The sequence below is a fragment of the Equus caballus genome, chromosome 21, assembly GCF_041296265.1.
Source record: "Equus caballus isolate H_3958 breed thoroughbred chromosome 21, TB-T2T, whole genome shotgun sequence".
Lineage (NCBI taxonomy): Eukaryota > Metazoa > Chordata > Mammalia > Perissodactyla > Equidae > Equus > Equus caballus.
In genome coordinates this window covers 36488249-36513006 of record NC_091704.1, presented here as the reverse complement: position 1 = coordinate 36513006, position 24758 = coordinate 36488249, and the positions used below count along the sequence as shown (strand labels likewise).

At 35.9% G+C, this 24758-nt stretch overlaps 1 protein-coding gene and 1 non-coding gene across 2 annotated transcripts in view; both read right to left on the bottom strand.

The window, feature by feature from the left end:
* The window catches only part of HCN1 (hyperpolarization activated cyclic nucleotide gated potassium channel 1), a 368187-nt gene that overhangs the window by 118317 nt on the left and 225112 nt on the right, over positions 1 to 24758 (bottom strand). The window lies entirely within an intron of this gene.
* Positions 5839 to 5945, bottom strand: LOC111769866 (U6 spliceosomal RNA). The gene has a single exon (XR_002802709.1). It is a non-coding gene; the product is annotated as a U6 spliceosomal RNA (small nuclear RNA).

Genomic DNA, 24758 nt, shown 5'->3' with positions numbered 1-24758 from the left:
GGGCTTTTCCGTCATCCTAAAAGTCAGGTTCTCATCTATTACAGATTCTGAAATCCCACCTTATGGTAGAATGTGCCCTTAAAATTCAACATATCCGTGTAATTTTCATGGGATAGTGAACAAATTCGTCTCCTTTTTCTTTTCATATCTGGACTTGCTCCTTGGCCAGAGCTCCCACTACCAGAAGTGAGAAGGGATAGTGAAATAAATTAAAATGGTAGACCCATTAAAGATTTTCTTTCCTACTGTAGACTGTCTTTTAACCATAGACTCACAGAAAGTTGGAAAAAATTACTCTATACTTTTTATAAGCAAACTGAGTTTCAGAATCTCCATGATTATAAGAAGAAAATAGATAAATACATGTATAAATAAACAAATATATACATAAATAAATATATTCAGACCACCCAACTTTATTTTAATCTTATATATAAGGAACACTATATCTAAGGTCTCATCAGGTTTGTATAAGAATTGAAAAACAAAAAGTTACTCTCGTGTCTCTCCATGCTTGCCAGTTATCAATTCCACTATATTTGCATAATCACAATAATAACCATTACACTATCACCAAGAAAAACACTGAGTTCAGTCTATACAGATCTCTTACAATAAGAATCTAATTTGACTTGGTGATTATCACAACAACCTTATGGTAGCTAGAACAGCCTTCATTATCTTCACTTTACTGATGAGGATGAAGTTCAGGGTTTCATTAACTTGCCGATGGTCTCGTGGCAAAAAGCAGTATCTCTCCGTTGGTTCATTGCAGAGACAGGGCATTTTAAGCTGTACTTTAATAATTGCTATCCTGTACTCTGTTTGCTCACATATGACTTATTTAAGAGGAAAAATCAACATGAACTGGTTAAACCATCTCCATTATGAAAGTGATAGTGCAAGTGAAATTATTATTACAATATATCTGGGTAAAATGATGCGGGTATCTACTATAATCCATATTGCCCAACACTGCCATTGAGATATTTCAGGCAAATATACTCTTATTAGATCAGTGGCTAATTAAATTACATAGAAAACCATTTCCATATGCTAAAGGATTTCAATCACAAATTTAAAAGATAAATGACACCAGTTAAAATTATTGTGTTACCTTAGAAAAATACTTTTAAAATTTTTCTTATTTACAGTGAAGTAATAACTACACAAATCAGCAACAGTACGTTACTTAATTCTAAAGGCATGACCTTAAATTGCAGACCAACAAAATAAAGCCTTCAGTTACAAGTCATGCTAGAACTTGGTGTTGTATTGATTATGCAATCTAACAAGATAAGTCTAGGAAATCCTGTGCTGTGTCAGGTTGTTTAAAAAGCAGAAAGAATTGAGCACTTAGTTATTTTTAGAAGCCTAACTCCCAACTTAAAGCTCATATCCTATGATGTGTATTCAGTGTAATCTTAGCATGTAAGGCTTTTGTGTCAGAGTTCCAGCTCTGAGAGAATATTCTGCTTTGACTTCTAAATCCACACAAGTCTTATACAAATGTAAATTTTATAACCTGTGGACTCCTTGATCTCACATATAACTTCACAGAAAATTCAAATACTAGATAACACTTAAGAGAGGTAAAACATGTCTTCTTGATCAATAGAATCAAATCAAATACACTTTTTACTAGCACTTAGAAAGGATAAATCAGTACAGTCTCAGCTCTCTGATAAATCAATTCTCCACTCACATTACATTTGAGTGTGAGTGTGTGTGTGTGTGAGTGTGTGTCTCTGTATAAGAGAAAGAGAGAGAGAGGAAGAGAGATTTCTTTTCAAGGTTCAGACTATCTTCTTTCAGCCATATCCTTGAATTCAGATATAGACTGACTTGAAAATCTATAAGCAAACAAACTATAAAAAAAAGAAAAGAATTTGAAACAATCTGTTTTATTTTCTCTTGTTTCTTTCTTCTGCCTTTTGATTCTACCAGCTTACAAGAAGACTAGGAAAACGGTAATTCAGTCATAATTCTCATTTCTGATGAGCTCCTTGCAATTCTCTAAAATCAGAACAAAAATACACGGGCAATTGTCCCATATTCAACCACAGCATTACTTTCCAAAGAAAATATTACTGTGAAGAAGTTTCCCATTGAACTTTAGTGGATTCTATTTGAAATCATGCTTATGAGTATATTCTAGCTATTTTCTTATGGCACGAAGGAGAAAACTAAGGTTATTTTACTTTTAGGAAAGAAGCAGTTTTTACTCAATTTCTGCATGATAACAAATATAATAAAAGAGGCAAATGCTACCAGAAATGGAGTGTCCCTAAATCCTCTGGTAGAATTTTTATTTATTTCCAATTCTAATATTACCTAATGGCAAAACCTCCCACAATTCTGACCACTTCAGGCTTGAGGCAAGATAATCAATGTTTCTTGAGAGAAGCACACTGCCTAGTATAATTCTTGCAGAAGAATGATCTATAACATCTTAATCAGGCAAAATACCAAATTTGCCATAAACTGAGAGACTGACTTTAAGGAACACATCCAGACAGGTCATATGTATGTTTTTCTTATCTTCCTCTGACGTAGGAGGAAGCGAAACTTGGGCTTACTGGCAAAGCTAGAGAATGCCTTACCAATTAATATTGCATTTCTCAGTCAACAGAGGTTGTTCAGGAAAAAGAAGAAAACAGTTAAAGCTTAATGATTTCTCCTGTGCATCACTTCCATGACTCATGCCAGATTTTCTCATGCTGGTTTAAAAATGAATAACCTGCTCCAATGAGGACAGTCTTTCATCTTCACTTCACTTCCTCAGACATTAGTGGCATAGGTTAACAAAATCATCTGTGTGTATTCGAGCATGGGTGTACGTGTATGTCCACCCCAGGCTTTCCTAGAAAAGGCCTCCCTTAGTGTACCACCAGTGTGCTGTCCTGGTAACACTGTGACACCTTGTTCTCTGGACAGTGGAGACTGAAGCAGCAGTAAACCTCAGTGAGGCAACTTCGATCACACTGAAGACGAGGTTTGGGAGGAGAGTACCTAATTCTCCAATCACAGAATCGAGACAAAGAAAGGCCTACTCAAAAATCTCTCCCATATCATCTTCTAAGAGACTAGAAATTACTTTGAATCTCTCTGTTTTAGGTAAGAAAGTACAGTCAATGACATTGCCTCTGGAGTCATGATTTAAACGCTTATACATTACCTATAAGACAGTACCCAAATATCCTCCCTCCATGGCCTGCAAGTATTTTGGATTCTGCAACAGGACTCAGAGTTGACTCCCTAGGCTCGGGAACTGGATAGGCATGGGCTACCACAAGGTGGAGACAGCATGAGGAGCAGACCAAGATGAATTCTTTAGGGAAAGACAAGTTATGAATGCCATAAAATTGAAAGCAAATGTCAGAGATAGGACTTTCTAAGTGAAAGGCGATAGGATTGGAGTCAATGCGTATCAGGTATGTAAGACGGGGTGCTGGCAGATTGATGTTGCTTCGGTATGTCCATGCCTTACCTCTGGTTATCACTGGAAATACATTATGTGGTTAAAATGGAATGGTTCAAAGGATTCTTTCTATCCTCTATTTTATTATATGAGGTGGCATGCTGGGTTAGAGGGGAGTCACCCTAGAAGGTTGGCAAAGGCTGAAAAATCAGAGAGATATATTTCCATATGAGGAATACAAGGACTTACAGAAACTTAGAGAATGAGTTTAACACACAAGAGAGTAAATCCCAGATCACTGATTATTTATGAAGGTGGAATTGAGCAACGGAGCAAGAAGAGTATTAAAGAAGTCAGGAAGGAAAACTTAAAATTTTTCAACTTTAGTTATTTCTATAAATTTACCTGACATCAACAATGTTGAGATATAGGGCAGCTCTACCAGAAAAGGTAAACCGTATTGACATTTTTTGTAAACCAATTGATGCCATGAAAGTATAAATGATAACATTACTGTTATTAGTAGTAGTAGTCAGCACTGCACATTGACAATGAGATGGCTGCCTGAGGATACCAAGTATACGTGCCAATTTGAAGAATTTCATAATTCTGGTTACGTATTTTCCCCACAGTTTAGGAGCAAACTGTGTATGTAAAATGGCTACACATTTTGGCAAAGTTTAGATAGTGAAATTTCAGAGGTAGAAAAAAAAGAAGAGGAATATTTAGTATTTAGAATGGTAATATAATCACAGAAATAAGAAGGGGAAGGAAAATTGGGTTAAAGTAGTGATCTTTATAACATTAGCCATATGGGAAAAAAATTTTATTTCAGAATGCACCAAGAAACTTCTAAAGACAAATTTGATATTGAACTAAGTCTTTTTCAAAGGCAATAATCTTCCCTTGGATTAAATTTTCATAAAATAGATTCATGGTAAATCATCTCTTTCAGGAAGCTAAATGATCAAAAATATCCCTATGAACATACAATACAAGGAATTAAAGCTAAACTAATAGCAGAATTCACACATCTGAAAGCCTAACAAGTTGTCCCCAAAGTTTAGGAAGAACAACTGAGCCTTGTAGTGTACTCTGGATGTTAATAAAGTGGACCACTTGTAAGGGAAAGAAGTTCCAGAAAACAAACCTTCATGAACAATTGACCTCTGTTATCCAATCAAAATATAAATCTGAAGGTATCACAGGGGCTCTGTGTCATTCACTTGACTACGCTGGAGATGTTCTTTATATATATATATATGTATTCACCACTGAGTGAACTATGACAGGTCTCTCTCCAGTCAAGAACTTAGTTATTTGTTAATCTTGTCTCCCTCCCCCATGCTGTTCCGTCACATAAAATAAGCAAGAAACCCAAAACAGATCTAGTTTACTCTCAATTACTTAGGTGAACAGAGTTGAATATGATTCATTGAAATAAGAGAGATCACTTTCCTGACCTCTAGTCCTATTTACCTGGACGTCCTCTACTTGGCTTTACACACTCTTCCCAAATCTGTGTGTCCAAACAGAACTCATCTAAACTGAGCCTACCACTATGAAACCTATTGTCCCTGAATCCCCATCTCAGTTTAATATCACTTGATTGACTCCATCTTGAACTTCCCTTCTTTCCTCTGGTTGGACCCAATTCATCCAGGCAGAAGAGTAGTTAGGCAGTAACCCTTGCCACTCTACCACCCAAATGGTTCTCAGGCTAACAGGCTTGAAAGCACATATTTATCATAAAACTACCAACCAAAAACACAAACAACAATTTAAAAGAATCTTTCTTTTGTCCCTCATCTTTATTGCTTCCAGGCTCCCATTCCCCTCCTGGTACTTTCTCCAGGACATGTAATAGTGTCACTTGGTTCAAGGCCATATTAACCCCTGCTTTTGGATACTTCTATTGTCATGTACTTATAATATGGGAAATAATTTGGCAACCTTAATAATCATGCCTGTCTTTGGTGCACTTCTTCCTTGATTGTGACCCTTAATAACTCTGAGGTCATTTGTTTCCCTTCCAACGCTTTTTAAAACCAAATTACTCTTCTGTGATCAACACTATATCATAACTAGATACTATCATCCTGTAAGATATTAGAAACTATCATCTTATAAGTGGTGGTTGATATTAAACTGACCCTTCTGTTCTTCCACCAGCCTTGGGACTTTGATTCTCTGCTCTTTCATTTCTGAAGCTGCAAAAGGCCTGTTTTTATTGTTTACTTTACTTGTCTCTTAAATAGGAAAATAGAGCTCTTTTTTCTTTCTTTTCAGTTTTATTAAGATATAACTGACATATAATATTGTATTAAAGTGTACAACATAATGATTTGATATACTTATATGTTGCAAAATGATTAACACAATAAGTTTAGTTAACATCCCTCACTTCACATAGTTACAAAAACATGGAGCACTTCATGAATTTGTGTGTCATCCTCGTTCAGGGGCCATGCTAATATTCTCTATATGGTTCCAATTTCAGTATATGTGCTGCCAAAGCGAGCACTAGAGCTCATTTTCTTCATCCTAAAGAAAAACGCTTTACTTTTCTTGCAATTTTCTTGTCTGGATTACTACAAATTATAGCACAAATTACAATTTACCATCTTTACTATCTCCTCTTTAACACTCTTCCAGGCCATTCTTTGGAGCAGCCAGCAAGTCTAATCTAGCCACCTCCATGCTTAAAGTTTCCTCGCAGCCTCATGAGTAACTCAAATCTACCAAGGGAATCACAACAAGCTGGCCACGCTGTAGCTTCTGCCTCTCTCTTCAGCAACACTCCTTAACTTTCCCAACCCCTTTTCCAAAACCAGACTGTGCTCTTGCCACCTTGAACTACTTGCAGTTCCCCAACAAGCCAATTCACTCCCTTCCATGCCTCTACATAGGTGGTTTTCCCTGATTCCCCGGCCCCTTCCTCTTTCCCTGGCCACTTCTGCTAGTCTTTCAAACTGCAGATCATTTTGTAACATTCTCAAACATCTACCTTCATCCCTCCAAGTCAGCCCTCTCAGCCTGGTCCAGATTCTCATCTCTATAGCCCCAGCACCTGTGCTTACATTTATCATGTGATTGCATTGTACCATCTGTTTATTTGTTTGCCTTCACCAGTATAATCAAAGCTCCCTGAGAGCAGCGACCATATCCTGAACATCTTTGTATCACAAACATCCAGCTGTGATTGACATCATTTAACTGACTTAATAATAGTATTCGAGTATTATTTTGTTCTATAATGTTACCATAGCTACCTTGAATTGCATTGGAAGTTGAAAAGCCAGATGCCTTCACCTGAACCACAAAGGAAACCAGGATCTCTCATTAAGATTCAGGATATTTCCACTGCAATTGAAATGCGAACTTTAAATTTAATGAAATCAAACAGATGCCCTTAGTAGTTTGATCAACTATTCCCCCAATTGATATCTGTATGGCAGATGGCATAAACAACTCAGAATATACTTAAATACTAATATAAAAATTAAAGTAGTACGAAATATTTCAAATGTATTAGGTATGCTTTCTTTCATGAGTGCCTTATCAGGGGTTTGGCAGTCCTGGCTAATTTTCAGATGTACATTCATATATTTCCTTCCTTGCTCATTGTCTCCTAGGAGGAAGGAAAATATTCTTTCACAATGATACACTTACACTTTTCTAGGCTCAAAGTGCCAAGAGTTAAATTTGAAACACCACTTTAATAATGCAAATATCACCCTTTACATATTTTCTCCAGGAAACAAAGATGAAGGTATATCGAATATACATTAACAAACAACCTAACAGAAGCTGTTTTTGGTTCTCTTAGATGAGGAAGACAAATCTAACGTTGACATTGGAGGCAAAAATGTGGTCCATTATTCAAACGTGGAAATGTGACTAGCCTAGTGGAATCAGTTCTTATAGCCCTCATGAGATAAGCATGGGCAGCACATATATAAATATGCAGTATTATTTATATGGTATTGTTATTTAGCTTCCAATGATTCTTGTGCATATTAAAAACAAAACACAAATAACACTATTTCTGCTTTCCAAAATATAGTTAATCAGATATGATTCTTCTCGATTTGCTCCAACTTTCTCTTTAGGGTAGAGAATAAAAGGGGCAGAGGTTTCTCCATATAAGAATAAACCATGAATCTTTGGTGAATAGGGACATTGAATTTTACCCTTTCTCTTACTACTACCCACTACTCCCAACAAATTAAAAAAAGATAAAGGCACTACAAACATTTCGTTTTGCCAAATCTTAGAATTTCCTGGGCTTCCCAGAATCATTCCCCACATATGCACCAAATAACAGAGAACACATTTAAATACGCTAAAGTTTGAATGTGCTTTGCCCACGACCTTGAACTAGTTTGATACTGTGTAGGACTCAAGACGCAGAAGGTAATGAAAACATTCAGATGTGGTTTTTTCTTAGTTCAGGGTCAGGCACAGAGTGTGTAGCCATTAAATATTAGCGGATTGACTATTTTTATGGATGGCCTGAGGTATTAAGTGGCTATTAATAATTTAGCATTAAACAAATTGCCACTAATAATTTACTTTTCTGTCTATTATGTTAATGTAATGTTTCTGTAATATATTATTATCTGGGAAAAAACACAAACACAGCAATTATCAGGGGAGCCATTTTTTATCAGTATTTGGTACTAAGTTAGGTCAAGGTCAGAGTTAGAGGAGGACTCTATAGGTAGTGTTTACTAGATCCCATAGTATTTGACTTTTAAACTGCCATTTTTGTCTTGCCATAACTATTACAGAGAAAGTGATCATGTTATATCCAGTTTCATTGCTAAAACAAATACAAGGTCATCACCTCCAGCAGGTGACTGGAAAGAATAGTGTAAGCATAATCGTGACACCCAAAATAAAACTAAGAATTTTTCTCAAGGCTTTTGCAATGTACTCAAAAATGTAAACAAATAAAACCATAGGTTACCCATAGTTAGCTATGATCAATTTAATTTGACCAAGGAGACAAAGGCAGTTTCCTTAAATAAGAGCTACCCAGGGTCTCATTAGTGTAGAGGGAAAAAAAAAATCAAGGTCATGCTAAAGGTGTATGACTTCATGGTGGAAAATTTCAATCCTCCAAACACCTCCCAGAGAAGAAACCAAAAGCAAGAGGAATAACAACTTTCAGGCAGATCCCAAAATCTCGTTTAGACTATGGGACAAATACTAAGATAGGAAAAAGCAGAAATTCTAAATTCTATTCTATACGGAGATATATAATTTTACAAAATAAAGTTGACAAGGTTGGAGGTGGGCATGGAGCATCTCTTATTAGAAAGGCATATAGAACTATCACCTCACAAGTGTGAATATGGAAAAAGGGAATTACATCAAAATCCTCAAGTGGCAGTTTCATGTGAATTACACCTTAGAGGAAAAAAGCCAATGAAGGTCTACGAATTGATGTTATGAATAGATAAAAATGCACCTTTTTATTATTTATCTTTTAGCCCTGTCCTGCCATATTTAGAATGACAGAAGAAAAAATGATTATAATGTACTCTGTTGAAATGCAAGCAAAGAAAGGTGAGAAAACATATTCATTAAACTATATTTATTGAATATATGCAAATATCATACATACTTCTGTTTTAATATATAATTAAATATATATTATCAATATTACCTATGCATATATAAAATAAGGGCAATCACCTACCACAGAGCTCATCTGAGCTAAAAAATAATGTTGATAGCCTTAATGGAACTCTAATCTATTTAATATTGTTTTACATGCAGCTTTTAAAACCAAGCAATTTGATCTTTTCTAAATGACATTACGGTAAGCAAAAGGTCATGCGTTTAGGTTGGCAAGCCCATGGGGAAACTAATAGTAAGTTTCCAGTTAGACTCTGATGCTGATAAGTCAATAGAACTGCCAATGGCTGGGTCCTAAGATTAACACATGTGTGGGAAAAGAAAGCAAACACAACTGTGGAAATGGAAGCAAACACTGAGCTTAAGGACATCAGCCAGCTGGGAATTACTTCTTTAAGCAGAAGGTGTAAATCAAGCCGGCTTACCCATAGAAAGTACTAATACCTCTTTGTAGAAGTATTTTAATTTGGAGATTTACATCTAATTATATGCTGTTGGCATAACCCAAACTAGAAGTATTATCAGAGCATAAACTGCACATTTCCATTGGAGTGACTGATCTTTGTCACAGAATACTAGGAGATATGTAGTGATGTCCTCGGGCTCCTTTTGCACATGTGTCCCTTTGTGTCAGGAAGCACCAATGATGAAGGTATCTTCTTGGACACTTTCAGGAACTTAGGATGAACATCACATTGCAGGAGTCTGGGCTTGCTTAAGAATATCGAGTGTCTTGTGCTCTGTTTGGGGGAGCTCAGAGTGTGATACAGTATGACACTATACAAGTTTCCTTTGCTAAACAAACAAAGGATATGAGGTATTATTTTGTATCCTAAAAGAACTGTGGCAAAGCTACTGGGATGGGAGAGTCACATGGAAACACCGGAACAGTTTACCAAGTGGTTACCTACCCACTACCTGCAAGGAGCTAATGGGAGGTACTTCAGAGGCAAGAAACCAGTATCCTATGGGAGAGGATAACACCCTGAAAACATGGGCAATGAGAGAGGAAGACACAAACAGCAGCATGCTAACTAGAAGCCCAAAGGAGTGCAGATAATCAGGATGCCAGAGCAATCCAGAGCCAGAAGTTCCCCAAGATATTTGAGTAAGTAGGCGAGCGTTTCTGTTGGAGACCTCAGCACAAGCAATGGTGCTGGAAATCTGTCCCTCCATGTTTGCCCTTCACCCCTCTCTACCATGTTTTGCCCAGGGAACTGATTAGCATGGATTACAGCAACAGGTTCCTTTGCCTGACTTCCGCTTGGATTCAGCCAAAGGGGAATCCTGACAGATGATAAGAGGGAAGCAGAATGTGGTCAGGGCTTTGGGCTTCCACTTTGAAGACTGTGAGCTGGCTGTGTTTTCTGTTAAAATTAACTACTCCTGTCGACACAGCCCCATCTACAAGACTCCTTTTTTTGGTTTTAGTATTGGTAACAGGTCTGTGATTAATATCCCTGAGCACCTCAAAATCCCCCATGGTCCCCAACATCCCACTCATAAATTGGCAAATAGCCCCTATTTTAAACCTTCCCTCAACTTTGTAACTTGAGAATGTCATCTGTTCTCTGTGGGAAACCTGCGTGTGTAGTGCTTCTAGAAAAGGGAGAGTCACGTGGGCAAACAGAAAGAAACTTGCCTGAGAATCAAGAAATGTTAGCTCAAGAGATCAGTCACTAATAATTCTATGAACTTAAAGTCACTTACCTTCACTAGGCATCTTTTCAGTTTTGAATTGCAAATTTGGACTTCTGAAATCTCAGGTGTATTTTTGCCTCTAAAATTTTATATTTCTATTAGTCTAAACATAAAAACGATTTGTTTGATTATAAGAGAACTGATGTCAGTTTTTAACATCCTTCTTGCATCCTGCAGCACATTGTTGATTGCTTTATCAATATCTATCCTCTTTTCCCTACAGAACCTCAAAAGTTTTGGGGTGACAATATGCCCAGCTTAATAAAAGACATTATTTATCCTTGTTGGAAGAATGGGGCAGCCAAGTGATTTACTACCGGCCTATAAAGTGAAAGTCAAAGTTACTGGGTAGGGTTTCTGGAAACATAAGTCTCAATTGGCATTGCCCTTTTCTGCCCTTTTCCCTTCCTCTCTTCTCTCCTGAAATGTGGACTTGATGGCTGGAGCAGAGAAGTCTTCCCAAGAGTGTGACAGCAGCAGTCGCATCCTATGGCAGATGGAGGCTGGGCACTGATGACATCATGGAAGTGGGACCCCACCCTTGGATGGCTAGCCTTTCAACTTATTACCTGGTAAAGTTTACTTAATGCAATATTTTATGTTTCTATAACATAAATCCTCTATGTCTCTCTAACTCATAGCTGAGCATAATCTTTAAGTAACACACACACACATACACCATGTACCTCTTGAAACAGTTGGATCAAGACTCTACTCAGATCGCCCAGTAACCCTGGCTTCCCCTTCCCTTATCTTGTATTCAACTTATTCCCTCAAAATTTACCAGGACTGTGCTAAAACCACACAGGGTTCTCATTTCTAATTCCTAAAGTGACAGCTAACTTGTTTAACCCATGTCATTTACTTATCCTCCAACTTGTCAAATCTACCTAGAGTTAGATATCCAAGAGAAACTCCTGCACACGTATGTATGTAAAGAAGAATGTTACACCAGCATGGCTTTTGACAGGAAAAAACTATAAACAGTATATGCACACTATGGAATATTATACTGCATTGAAAACAAGTGAATTATAGCAACATTCAATGACATGGATGAATATGTCAACCAAATAACGAGTGAAGGAAGCACATCCTACTAGATAAATTTACAGCTTATTAACTTTTCCATAAAGTTACAAACGAAATTGAAACCAAGCAGTATGTTTTGAAAAATATACTGTTTGGATATGCATGTATGTTTTTGCAACAGTTTTTTAAAGGCAAAGAACTGAATAATACAAAATTCAATGTTGAATGCTAATTTTCTAATTTACAATTAAAACAATTATAATCACATATGCATATGTGTAGACAGACAGACTCCATTATCAGTTCAAGACACCAATGTATGCAGTACAAGTTAAACATGATAAAAGTCTAACATCTATCTCATAAACATTTTTAGGCTCACTTTTATACTAATCAACCCTTCCCAGAAAATCTCTCAAGGTCAGCATATTTTCCTTTCTTTCCTCAGGATTTATCAGCTTAGAAAAAATATGTATCAATCAACTATCCTACCCCTTTTACAACTCTGCCACCCACAAACTCCTGATGTTACCTTCCAGCCTCTTTCGTATCGCTCAAAGAGGGGACTGGGCATTGATTACTGTATGCAGTTTACGAGTAAGAGGCACAGGACCCTTCAGTGACTCTCTATTTCCTACATTCACCTTCTTTCAGCCCAGAATTCAAGGCCCCCCACAATTAGGCTCCAGCCTACTTTTTTAACTTTGTTTCTCTACCTCAATCCTCCACAAACTCTCCACTGCAGCCCAAATCCTCCTTACTCCCCAAAACCCTTAGACTTCCCTGCATCAGAGATCCTCCCAACTAATATTTTTGTTCACTACACTCTTCATGTCTGGGAGGCTCTTCCTGCTTTCCTTCTACATATTTAAATTCTATCCATCCTTCAAAATTCAGCTCAATTTTTACCTCTTCCTTGACCATATTTCCTTAGAACGGCAATGACAATTTTCATTTGTAAGAAATTTGCTTACTAACATAACGGCGCTGTATCTTCTGCTCTTGTCTCCCTTGCTCACCCCCATTGGCCAGGACTTACCCCAGGGTCTGGCATGTGACAGAGCTTCAGTAAAGAGTTCCTGAAGGCATGGACTCCAAAATTTCTTCTACTGTCTTGGGATTTTCTTTAAATAATGATTTTTATTTTTCTCTTGTCTTACCAGCTAAACTTCTTTGATAGAAAAAGCCATGTCTATCACATATTTACTTTCCCTGATCCTGCCAAGCTCATTACTTATAAAAAATGACCATAAAAATTGCTGATTTACTTTGAAGGAAAGAAAACATTAAAGTTGTGATTAAGAATTAACTCAACACATTAATTGTTTCACTTTAAAAAATAAGCCAAGAAACCAAGTACTAATAACCACTATAGAAATTAGGAAATTGATGTTTATCTTATGAGTAAGGTTATCTTAGGTTCAGAATCAAAAGTTAGGGAAAAAAAAAACTCTTCATAAACAAATTTTCCAAAATGTTACAAATTTGGGGGAAAATATTACTTTCACTAGCAAGATGGCATGGACTGTCTCTATTAAATTACAACTATTGTTAAATTATTTCCCAACTGCTTTTGGGGCTTTGTTTTCTTTAATAAATCTTAACATATTCCCACTGTACATATTTTCAATTTGCTTATTGCTGACAATGTTGAAAATTTATCTAAAATACAGAAGAGTAGTTTCAGCATTTTAAGTCTTCATTAATAAATATATTTACTTAGGTTAAACAGATAAACCTTAGAAGAATAGAGTAATTTCTATTACTACTGTCTACTCTGGAAAACATATTAGTTTTTTCATACTGTGTACATATATATATAATATGTTATATATATATATATACACACATTTACACATACACATATGTGGCTTGTTAGTCATAGGAAATTACCTGTATCATAACTAATGACGAAAGATGTTTTTAATCGAGTCATTTCTTTTTTTTTTTTTTTGAGGAAGTTTAGCCCTGAGCTAACATCTGCTGCCAATCCTCCTCTTTTTTGCTGAGGAAGACTGGCCCTGAGCTCACATCCGTGCTCATCTTCCTCTACTTTATATGTGGGACACCTGCCACAGCATGGCTTGCCCAGCGGTGCCATGTCCGCACCCTTGATCCAAATGGGCAAACCCTGGGCCACGGAAGTGGAACGTGCAAACTTAACTGCTGAGCCACCGGGCCGGCCCCATCAAGGAGTCATTTCTTATAATTCTCATTATCAGTCCACAGTTTAGGTATTTAGCATGAGAACATAATGAGGTCAAGGAAGATGGCATTGACGTTTTATTACACATACCTAGCATATAATGCCTAGCACACAGTGAGCAATTAACAAGGGATGCATGATGCTTTGTGACTTTCTTGGCAAACCTTTAAATTTGCCCCTTCTTGCAGGGGATTGTATGAGATTATTATCATAACTTGAATTGTAGTGTTGTATGCTCACAATTAACAGCTTGTACCTTCTTATTTTGTGCATCACAATAAAATTTTCATATAATTTATATTCACAGAATACTAATTAACTCCATGTGGCATTTCATCTAATACTAAGAAATCCAATGATTGGATCATTTGATAAGCTCAAAAATCATGCATTAAATCTTTGGAGATAAATGACACATGTGCATGAAATAACTATAGGTTAATTTCTGGCAACATACTAGTAATTACATCAAAATGTCAAACAATAGTTTCAATTACTCCAGAGTTATTTAGTAATTTTAGCCAAGAAGATGACAGAGGATATTTCATATGAAGAAGGTAGTGATAGAAAGGGAAGGCAAAGAGAATGAAGATTTAAAGGAGAGGATAATCTAACCCCATGTAAATGAGAGCAAAGAAACAACTAACCTCATAAAGGGCTGAGTGATGGAGCAGTGAGAGATGACATGTTTGAGCCATTTGAGGAAGAGCTTTGAATTAATTCCTTGTGGTAGAGTTTGAAAAGAGTTAGAATCACTGGGATTCTGGACTAGAAAAGTAATGTGATTGGTTTTTATGGATTGATTCACTGATTGATTAAGAGATTCTACTGACAGGAGGGTGTGATCTGGAATCACGTCAGGAGACAAGGGGGGCTGGCACAATAACTAGGAGATTTATCTATAATTTAAATATGAAATAATGATGACTTGAAACAGACAGACGCTTGGCAATAGTAGAAGAAGAAACACATATGAAGCATACGACAAACTAAGATTTAGCACTTGATGACGTGGAAGCAAAAATAAGTGATGAATATTGTTACTGTAATTCTGTGGGAATGAGAAAATAGACACTAGGTATTTACTTTCTTGAGCCTGGACAAGCAAAATTCTTTCATTCCTTCTCCTTGTCTAAAGATTAGCCTCATCTCTCCCTGGAGGTAATTCTGTTTAACTGTTCGAACAGGCAAAACTTGTTAAGGTAAAGTGTGATGGATCTAATGGATGTGACTCTTACACTGCAATACTTCTATGTGACCTGAATGCCTTTTGCCCTATCTCCTTTAAGGATCATTTATTTGAAACACTACAGACAAATGGACTGTGGAGTTAATGTAAATGATCAGTCATAGAAAACTCTCCCTTCCCTTCATGGGAATAAGAATTTTAACAGAATCTGTTGTCTGAGGAGAATTCAGAAGCACTTACATCTGCTCACCATATGAACTCTGGGAAAGTTTCTTGTGTTTAACTGTAGGAAAAAAAAAAACAAAACTTGTATTTCTTCTCCAATCACCTGATAAGCTAAAGGAAAAGGAAAATTTAAACTGCAGTGCAGCCAAGGCAAAGAGTAATCTGAATTCACAAAACTACAAAAAACTTCAGCAGTTTATATGCCTATAATATGAAAGGCATATTTAAGTAGTCATCTTGTACCTCATATTATATGCCAATAGTTCATATTATGTGCCTACAATTATTTTTATTTCTATTATATTATTATTAATTTTACAGTATAATTCATATTATATGTCTAAAACACGAAAGGCATATTCAAGTATTCTTGCCGTGCTTCAATGAGATAGGGTTAAACTGCTTTGGCATACCAGCATTTTCTATGAGTCAGCTCCTACACAGCCAGTTGACACTGGTCAGCTCTATTTTTCTTAAAATGTTTTCTGCCTAAGGTGTTTTCATAGCCACCCTTTTCCAAGATACAAAGAGCTAAAAACATTGCAAAAATGTCATGGAAAAAAAGGAAAAGCTAAAACACCTCATGGCTGTCCCCATTATATAGTTCACTAGCATATCTTTACTTTTTGGGACTAGTTGTCTCAAATCTTGCTTTTAGTTTGTTAAAAACATGAAAAACAAACTTCTACAATGTTCTGTGTTTAGGGTTAGCATTTAAGCCTTACAAGTGCTCTGCTGAGAGAAATCTTTTGCCTCTTCCTAAAATCTCTGAATATTTATGTGTTCTTCAAAAATCTATTCAGCCTTTCCTTTCAGACAATCCTAGCTTCTCCTCCAAATTGGCTTGTACACAGCTAGGTGTTTTATTAGATTTGACCAAGTTTTAGATTTCAATGACATCATTTGTGAAGAAAACTTATTGCCTTATCTTTGCATTGATTCAATTATTTGTACTGTAAAAATGCAGTATTTCTATGATATGGACCTGTATATCAAAAGCACGGTTCTACTAAATTGCCTTTATTTTTACTTGTGCTTATTGACTACAAGCTGTTAAAAAGTGTTTATAATTAAAACAAAATGCTTATAAAGAATATAAGTCATATGGAAGTTTGATGTATAAACTAAGAAAACACTTAATTTAAGTATTAACCAATAAAATTTTGATTAGGTAACATTGATGAAACTACCCGATTGAGATTATGGTACAATATGTAACGACATTGTTTCTAAGTCATTTAAAGTACAACAGAGTATTTCATGTCCTTGTTTAACTAATCCTTGGCTCTGGGAACAAATCCTACTTTGCTAAGATTATATGGAGGTAGTGCTTGATTACTTTCCATTTTCAAAATTTCAGAGCATTATCTAAAGGAGAACATTACATCTTTGGCCTATAAAGTCTGTAGTATGGTGGAAAGAGGGCACACTTTGGAGTGAGATGGTTCCTAAGTAAATTTCTTGCTTGGCTTCTCACTAGCTGTTTTACATTGGGGAGGCCACTCAATATCTCTGAGCCTGTATTGTCCTTTATAAAACTTCAGATAAAACCTGCAGAATGACTGCAAGGATTAAATGAGATAATGAATGCAAAGCCCCTGGCACATAGTAGAAACATGACTGATAGATACTTTAAAAAAAACTATTCTGCATATCCTCACTATGTTTAAATTGAGTAACATGGTACAATTTTATTTTAGACGTGACTTTAGTCAGTTTTAAGTTTTCTGCTATAGGTTCATTTCTGCTGTTAGTGCTAATGGGTTCTGGATTTTATCATTAAAAATTTTGATTATCCATGTAAAGAGTCATTTAGGTCTTTGTTTTTTTTTCCCTCTCTATCAGGATGTCTGTTTTTGATCATTTTAGTACTAACTTGAAGCAATGCAGAAGCATTCATTTTTAAAAAATATTCAAGTAACTAATTTCCATGTACTCTTTAAAAATTTGTAAAAATGAATTATGTTAGTAAGCTTTGTATTTGTATACACATTTAATTATTAGTTTTGATTTACTAGCAATAAAGGCAATTGCACATTTTTACATTACACATTTTGTATGATTTGTAATGATTTAATATATTTCACATATTATCAAACTCATGCATTATTACCACTCTACAGCTTTTCAAAGTCAAATTTAGCCTGGGGATGATATAGGAGAAAAATAGAAAGGCAGGAGTGAGTAAAACAGTCCACTAAAATGAGAGAGAAAAGGCTGAATTAGAAACAAAAGGACCTAAAAGAATCTTAAAAAAGCTAAAAAATATATTAATGCAAAATATATAATATAAGATTATACCATATATAATCTGAAAAGAGAAGAGAGAAAGGAATAGAGGATTGAGAGAAAAAATAGAAACGGAAGATTTTATACCCAGGAGAAAGATGCTTATTATACAAAATAATAATAATAACCAGAAACTAATGAGAAATTATTGAGCTAGTAACTATTCTAAGAGCTTTAAAAGCTTCATCTCATTTGACTCTCAAAATAACCTTAAGAGGTAGGGATTGTAATTATCTTTTTTTCAGAGATGATGAAACTGATGCTTGAAGAGGTTACGAGCACCTCGAGGATCACAGAGTTGATCAGAAATGACTGAAATTACATTATTAATATTTTGTTCCTAAAGCCACCTGTTATAGTTAAGCATTATTACATAACAAGTCATTCTAAAATTACTGGCTTAAAATACAGCAATCATTTACTTTGCTCAGGAATCTGAAATTTGGGCTGAGATCAGCAAGAATGGCTCATCTCTGATCTGTGCAGTTTCATATGGAGTTTTTCAACCAGGGCTAGATAATCTACTTCCAAGATGTCTCACTCACATAACTGACAAGTTGGTGCTGGTTATCTATGGAAACGTCAGCTGGTGCTGGTGACCAGGGAAGGAGAGCTCTTCTCTGGAGGAAGCGTGAGCACATGAGTTGCACGAAAGATAAGGAAAAAAGGTGCAATCAATTAATTGATTGAAGGTCCCAGTGGACTGTAAAAATTGGTGGAACTTTTGGAATTGAGAAAGTAGGGTGAGCTGGATTGGTATGAGGTGGTGGTTAGAGAGCAGGATGTTTGAAGCTGAGCTTCTGGAGGGGATGTAGAACTGGCAATGAGAAAGTCTGCATGAAGTCCTGTGAGTGGCTGCGGTAGAGTGGAGGACAAGGTGGTAGGAGGAGATGAGTTTGAGGTGCTGGAAGAGTCATCTATTTGGATATTAAAATCCACAAGAAAAAAAATAGGAGTAGTGGTGGATACAGTGACAATGAGCAGGAAGCTGAGACCTTCAAGGAACTGAGGAAAGTAATTTGCAGAGTAGGAGAGGCAGTGGGGTCAAAGCAATAAGGAGTGGTAGTTAACGGTGTGGTTATGACATCAAAGCTCGATGTTTTAGGAAGAAGGGCAAAAGAATGGAGTGTAAGCAGTAATATAAATAAGACTGAGCTAATTATAAGTCCAAAGTATATATTTTTTGACCTCTAGTACTAAACATAAACAAACACACACAAAAATCCCCCAAATTAGTTTCTTTTAAATCCTTGGATAAGTAAACAAGTATGGAACACAACTCCAATATTCATAAAATTCTCTGTTTTATAGTTAGGGAAATTTTAACTACAAAAAGCAAAGAAACAGTGACACTTCCAATGCCATCACTTATCCATAACAATTTCTGGATTTGTTCTCCAGTGATGAGACTACGTTTTAGTAAACGTTTTGTTTCCAGGCACTAAGGCATAACTGCTTGCACTTCTTTCTCTTCCTTTCTCCTCTTTCGTGGTTAGCCTGGTAAAATGGGCAATTTTTATGTGCTTTGCTGAAGATCAGAATGCTCAGGAAACACACCTTTTTCAAACTAGTTGGTTTCCTTTCTTGTAGTGAAGCTAAAATGGAAAACATGTCATTTCCTTCTTCATTGTGCCTGCAAGACTGACTCAGCACGTGCCAGGTGTATAGAAGGTGCTCAATTAATGTTTGTATCATTGAATTCAAATTGATAAAATATTACACCAGGGAAAATTGCAAAAACTGCTACTTTGTCCTCAAACTAACTGATGTGATCTGAGGGGGAGGGTTAGTTCATGCATGGCTCAATAGTTAATCAATTTGGAGTGGCCCTAGTGTCTGAGAAACAGGAAGGTGAATTCCTCAGAAATGATTTAAAGCTGTCATCAGGTTATAGCTCAGAGAGGACTTTTCACTTCTCTGGAGAGAATAAAAGGAAATGAATTTTAAGTTGCTTATCAGGGTTTTATGGACTTAATATTTGAGCTTTGTGACACAAGGTAATGATTTATGGAGAAAGTAGTAAAATTTTCATTTTTATGAAAGCATACAAGATTATGAGTTCCTAAGTATTGGTAACACCCCCAGAGAGACACTTGGGGTCCGCCCCATAAGACATCTACCCAGCACTATTTCAATTGAAAACATTTACACAGTACTGGAATGAACATACCCAGACAGCTTTTCAAAGTGAAACGAAGACTCTTACCACTATTCTTTGGACAAAGCTTAGTCAGTAGGAACCCAGAGGGAAAGTGGAACTGGAGAATTTCAAGAAAGAGAAAACAGGAATTAAAGTAGATACAAGCAGGAGGGAGATGGATGATACTCTCCTGAGAATAAATTAAATGAGAGTTAGAATCATCAGTATCCAGAGCTGTAGGCTGAGAATGTATTTGGGCAAAGTCTGAACAATGATGAAGAGTATGGATGAATTTAAAATAGCCAGTGTTGCCAAATTTTGGCACTAGAGGATTATATTGCTAATGGCTAATATTTTTGAATCCGTACTATAAGCCAGATGTGCTAAGTATTTTACAGACAGTCTTTATAAATCTTACAACAACCCAATGAAGTGGGCATCAGTGGGTCTTTTGAAACTTTGAAAAGTAAAATACAGAATAATCAAAATGAAGTTCTGTTTTCCTAATATATTATTTCTATGTTATAAAAAATATTACAGTCCTTAACAGCAAGAAGAACCAGCAGATCATTAAAAAAATTGTAATCATAGATTACCATTATTTCTTTTAAAATGGCACTTGCTACATTATCTTTATGTTAAGATTAATTCAAGAGGGCCCCAACTCAAGGCTAATTAAAAATATGCAGTATATTAGAGCAAGAATAGCACTAAACTTATTTCTGGCAAGAAGTAAGAAAATACTTAGCTAATTTGAGATTACAAATTTATAAAGTATATAATAAAATCACTAATTTATATATTAAAAAGGAATATTTATTGGTGCAGAAAAATTAAAAAAAGACATGAAGTTGATGACTGAAGTCTAAATATTATCAAGGCATTTCACTTTTCTGACGTATCTCTTACCAAAAAGAATTAGTAAATAAAATATATATTGCATTGTTAAAAGTTTGTAATAGTTGATTCTTTTTTCGTTCTAACATACTCATAAAAATTAGTTATCCAAATATATAATAATTTTTTTGAGTAAGGTGATATGTAAAAAAAAGAAGATGAGATAGCTTTTACTTTTTGGTAAATAGGTTCTATCGAAAAAACTAGAAAAATCTAACAACAATATAATATTTCATATTCTAAAAAGTCTCAGGCAACTAAATATTACTAATGACACAGACTAAACTTTTAAAAATCATAAGGATCTTTTAGACATAAAAGAATAAACTAGCCATTCATAACACTTTTGGAGATGGAGTGTGAGTTTAAAATTCATGAAAAGAATAAAAGGTGTTACATGAGACTTTGATAACCTGGAATCTACTAAACAAAATTCTCAATGGCATTTTCTTCTAACATCCTTTAAAGAAGAGTCAATTCATACAAATATACCAAAAAGAAAAAGATATTAGAGTTAAATTCAGCAAAATATGACAAAATTAATAATTATGACAGAGCTATTGTTTTCTTCTATAACACATTTAAGGAAAAACGATCTGTAACAAATGAAATATTGACATGTTTTCAAGAGTGTGTGCATTTCAGATTTGAGGTCTCCTCTATAGACACCCTCCCAAAACCAAAATGGAATTCTTGCTCACTAGGAAATTGAAATATACTGAAAACTCCTTCATTTGAGATTATATCTGGACTTCCTGAATTATTCCATTCATGCTAGCAAAAAAATCCTTAAGCTTCAGTTTTCTCTATATTTACAAATATTTAGCACACATATATATAAACACATGACTATAAGGGTATATAGATAGCACTTGTGTGCAATATGCTGTATAGCTCCTGTGAATGTCAGTGGAGAAGGCTCCTTATGGCACAGATCTGCTCATTCCCACACTTTTTACTTCATGTTGGCAGTAGATTACTCAGTTTCTGGGTTTGTCCAATCGGCTTTAATTTAGCCCAGCACACATAACCAATAATGAATTCATTACCTGAGCCCAACAGACTATATGAGATGCTCCAGATGTTCTTCTTAGCTGAAACATCTGTTGCTTAAGACAGAGAGGAGGTTCTGAATTTTACCAAACCTGTGTTACTATTTCATATGGGAAGCTGATTAAACTCATTGAATTTTGACATAAGTCTGTATATCAACCTACATATACGTGAGACGATGACACAAAAAGACAAAGCAGGGTTTCACTTTGCTGTATACAGGGTGGTTAGGAGTTGGAATCAACTGAACAGCACTAACCACAACAACTATGTACAGAGGTCACCAATTATGACACAATAATGAAATGGTGATCATTTTTTCATGACCTAATAAAAAGTAGTTAATACTGAATAATTTTGGAATTTTATATACACAATAGCTCTAGAGAGTACCTAATCTATTGGGTTGTCACACCATGCTCCCAGCTGCATTGGCAAGGCCTTTTAAGGACTCGGTGGGATGGAGCCTTGGACTCCAGGGCCGCACCCCTATTTCAGCCAGGCAGCTATGCTTTTGTTCACATATTTATTTATTTGACATATTGGTCTCCAGTTTTGCTTTGAATAAAGAATTTTAGGGCTAACTACTAATAGCCCAACCTCCTCATTTTCCAGATAAGTAAACAAAGGCCACAGAATATAAATCCTATTTACAAGATTAAATAGCACAGTAAGTGAAAGCTTACTGTGAAAGCTTGGATTAGAACCTAGTTCTCTATCTAGTACTTTCTGCTCTGGAAAATGCTGCCTCCTTAATGTTAACACATCAAATATCCCTGCTGTAGACCCAAGGGAGGGTGGTCAGCACAAAGTGAGGACAAGATAGAATCAGAGTCTTTTAGAAGAGAAATGCAGTTTTGTGCTGATTTAAGTATTAATTGGGAATTACACCAGTAAATATATGCTTAAGTATATGCATTAGAGTAATAACTTAATGCATATAAAAATTTTAGAAATGAAATATACTCAAGTCATACAGGGGAATCAGGTCCATTGTGTTGTAGTTTTCTATCTGAATAAATGTAAATTTCCTATCAATGTGACTACAAAGTACAAATCTTGAAAATTTTTTTGCTTAACAAATCTAAATTTCTTCTTTACAAACAAATGCTTTTTAATTTGCTTAAAAATACTTTCTTCAAAGATAATGAAAAGACAAATTTCACTCTGGCTTCTGCCAAATAACCAAAATTCTAAATTTCTAGTGTTTGAATAAAGACATTTTATTATTTCCAAAAATATATTTTCCAAATGTACTCCATTCACATTCATGGTATGTAAATGACAAACATGTCACCTTATGCTTTTAAGCCAGGTCACAGCTTTAAAACCCGAGAGTATCAAAGTCTATAAAAGTTTTCATAAAGCGTGTGACTTTTGAGCTATGCTCTCAGTGGAGAAGAGGAATGACTTTGAACCTTCTTTGGCTAGGTAGACAAAAAATAAAAGACATTGTGCCAGGTGTGTTGGTTATCTATTGCTGTGTAACAAATCACCCTAAAATTTAGCAGCTTAAAGCAAAAAACATCTATTAACTCATACAGAGTCTGAGAACCAGGAATCAGAGAGAAGCCTAGCTGGGTGCGTCTGATTCAGGACCTCTCATGAGAGAGTCAGTCCAGAAGTAAGCCAGGAATGTGTCATAAAAGGGCTTGAAGATCCACTTTCAGCTACTCAAATGTCTGTTGACAGAGAGTTCAGTGCCTCTCCACAGGGCAGCTCACACATGGCAGCTGGCTCTCCCAAAAACAAATGATGAGGAGGAAGAAAGAGAGAGAGAACTCAAGGTAGAAGATGCACTGCTATCATTTTTTTGGTAACACAGACCAACCCTGGTGTGAATATCAGGAGGCAAGATCCATGGGCAGCTGGCTACACCAGTCCCAATGAAAAGTTAACATGCTGACTCAACTAATTTTGATCACCTAAAAGATGTGCCGGTCCAGGGTTAAACAGGAAAGGAGAGTTTATAAAGCTAGATGCAATGGACTGAACTGTGTTCCCCTCTCCCCCACCCAAACACATATGTTGAAGCCCCAACCCCTAAAGTGATAGTATTTGGAGATGGAGCCTTTGGGAGGCAATTAGGTTTAGATGGGGTCCTGAGAGTGGGATCCTCAGGATGGAATTAGTTATGAGACCTTATAAGAAGAGACCAGAGAGCTTGCTCTCTCTCCACCAAGTGAAGACACAGTGAGAAAATGACCCTCTGAAAGCCAGGGAGAGAGCTCTCACCAGGAACCAAATGGGCTGACACCTTGATCTTGGACTTCCTAGGCCTCCAGAACTGTGAGAAATCAATATCTGTTCTTTAAGCCACTTAGTCTGTGGTATTTTTTTACGGCAACTCGAGCTAAGACACAAGATAATAAAGTTCCAGATATTGAAACAGAATGGCTAAGCCATTAGCTTTTCTGTTAAAGCTCAGCTCTACCATTTACAGTGGAGATATTAACGACTCAGAGTTCCAGTTTCCTCATTGTAAAATTGGGATTAGCAATGTGCACTTTAGAGTTGATGAAGATTAAAAGAGATGATGTGCACACCAGGTTCCTAATATAGTAAGCACAATTATTAAGTAAAGGACTTGAGGAAGAATATGCATTTAAATTATGTCTTTCTTTATAGCAACCTCTGTGAACAGAATTATGCACAGCTATCAAATACCTGATACGACAGCAATTGCCTGAAAAACATCTGAAATGTCCTGAATACTCTTCAAGTTCCATGACCAACTTTCTTCTGTCAGAAAATTTGTAACTTTTCTGCAGAATTAGAAGATATATTTCAATTGATCATGTGTGCATTCTCACCTCATGATTATATTTTTAATAAAGTACTGTGTCCATTTAATAAATTGATTATTTCATTTCAACTACCGCTAATTTTCAACTACCAATAGCCCATAAAAATTTCACTGAAAGGTCACTAAGAAATATTTTCCTTATGAGTTTAAGTG